The following is a 2,741-nucleotide window of genomic DNA, read 5'->3' on the forward strand; positions in this document are numbered from 1 at the left end:
TATATATATATATATATATATAGAGCAACGGGTATTTGTTGTTAGAGCGGAGTTTTCACGAAGCGTGTTCTCCACGAAATTGCCCAATCGAGGGGTTCCGTTTACGCTTGGATTTCCTCAAGAAATTTCGCCATATACCGTAGCAAACCCCGCCAAGTGCGGTCCGCGAAATTCGCGTTATCTAATTATCGAGATATTTACTATTGCAAAGGAAAAGCTCACGGCGAAACGACGCTCCCTCACAAAATTACAGAAGGATCTGTTAGTTGTGCGAAATACTCCGTGCATAAATGTGAAACGTGTAACGATCTACAAAGTATTTCGTGGCCAACAGCTTTGGAAAAGACTCTATATGTTAGAAAGTTATATAAAAAAAAATATATATATATGTTGTTGTGATTACAAATGTTGTGTAGGTATGTGCGAGGAGGACTGGAGTGCGAAACAGTCGGTCGCCAAGCGACAGGCTTACGGGTTATAGCTTATAGTTTAAAGCTTAATGACAAAAGCAAAGTTGTAGACGAGGCCTACGACGTCCAAATGATGTCTTTTCGACATGCATGTTGCGTAGGAAAAAGAAAGCAAGTACTTTCGTGCTTTTTTCGTCTTGTACAAAGAGATCTCTGATAAAAGCGCTATCGCGTTATTTTCATTTGTCTCGTAATTTGACGTTATGTAATTGTTATTCTTACGAGGAAAATTCGGCAATTGCTGCTATCTCTTTATAGCTGTGTCTCGATCTTCACTGTCAGTGCTGAAAATCTACAGTTCATGTTATGTACACTATAGATTTTTAATAATAGCAACGAAGATCGGAACGCGTCCTATATCGTTCTCGAACATTAAACAACTGAAATGTAATTGTTAAATTCTGACAATTTTAAAGAAACAAAATTTTCATATGAAAATAAAGCTATTTTTTTCGTTTTGATTGTAAAATGGTTTTAAAAGTGGAAACACCCCTCAATAGAAATATATTTTTTATATTTTTGCGATATCTCTGAAATCATAAGATTTGCAGAAATATTGAAAAAACATGAAAAATTTTTCTCATATTTCCTTCGTGGGGATATTTCTGATCGTGGAACTATTTCAACTATAACAGAAAATAAATATATTGCGAAATTCAATTCATGCGCTCTCTATTTATGCAAAGTTTGATATCTTTTCACATTTCACGACTGTCAAATATTCCTCGTTCATATTAGAGAATCATTGTCGTAATCGAGTTGCGCGGATTAATTTACGTCCCGAATACATCAGTATATTTGAACTATCGCCCTGCGTGGCACTTGTCTTCGCGACCTCTCCTGATCAGAGGGCAATGATAAGCGCCGAGTCTTCGTCATTGCCGAATTATTAATTCAAGCGAATCGTTTCTCGTGTCAGGGCGCAGCTTAACGACCGGTGACCTCGCACTCAAATAAACCGAATGTTCCTCTTCGCGCATGCGATCCACCGTGGTGGACTTTAGACGTGTGTATTTTATAATTATCGAGAGAAAGACGGAGCTCGTTCCACTCCCGTTGATGGCCAGTGCGCATCCGGCGATGGGTGCGCTCACGGATTTTACAGACTTTAATACGGTATATTTAACGTGCGGGCACGCACGAGCGCGTGCGCGGACGACGTTCTCCGCCGCGAGACGCGGGAACGTACACTTTCTAGTTTGTACTTCTCTACGGCGAATGTAGAAAGGGTGCCACACATTCGACGTTACATTACTATTGCAAATGACCAACTTGATAGATCGCTCTATGTACTTAATGACGTATTACTTCTTCTGGTGCATTTGTAATGAATAAACGATTATACCGTGTGTCGTCGAGCTTCCCACGTCACATTTCCTCGTCCCTCGTAGCTCCTCCGGCTCTGAAACTCCGGAGCTTCAGAGCTGAAACCGAGAGATCGTCTAAGCGGGGAGAAACCACGAATCGAATTACGGAGAACTGTCTGTGATAATGCAAAACAAACGCGATTAAAGAGAAATTTACTCGAGATCGACTCGACCGGCGTAATTATTTCAATCGTTGCTTCATTACTTAAGTGGAAGACCTGTTGAATAGGCAGGATAAGCATGGTTAAGTGGGATAATTTGGTGAGACGGAGGTGTTGTGACGCATATGTGTAATGCATTCAGCGACATGCGGATTTGTACATTTATTTTGTAAATTATCATTTTAAAATGATAATAATGTTATTGATATTAATAATAATTGTATATCGTAATGCCATAACACCTGACAATTGACCATGCCTATCTAAGTAATGTACAGCGCTTAATGTATAATTAATAAAAATTAGTACCGACTCTCTCGTACACTTAGTTATCGCAGGAACTCTCGTGGCGAACGAAGAAGGGAGAGTGTGAGCTGCCACCGATGATACCTCATTAGCTCCTATCGGTTTCATAATCTTCGCTCGTTACGCTCGCTCGCAAGGCGAAACAGAAGAAAATACAAGAAACATTTAACATCCTACTACATCCGTATGTCAAACGCAGTATGTACGTATTATCAACAGAATTACTATTCGCGATTACGCGTCCGGACCTTACATGGCGCAAGTTCCCGGAAATTTCGTGTACTGTGTCCTTTCCGCCGGTTCGCGTTCGTCTCGAAAATAAATGTGAATTATGAAACGAAGGACGAGTGAACTACTACTTCTGAAACAGGCGACTGCACCGGCATTCTCATTTTCCTTACGATGGAGTAACGACGGACAATTGGAAACGAGTGGTA

Source organism: Dinoponera quadriceps, unplaced genomic scaffold, assembly GCF_001313825.1.
Source record: "Dinoponera quadriceps isolate SergipeBrazil2010 unplaced genomic scaffold, ASM131382v1 scaffold1069, whole genome shotgun sequence".
Lineage (NCBI taxonomy): Eukaryota > Metazoa > Arthropoda > Insecta > Hymenoptera > Formicidae > Dinoponera > Dinoponera quadriceps.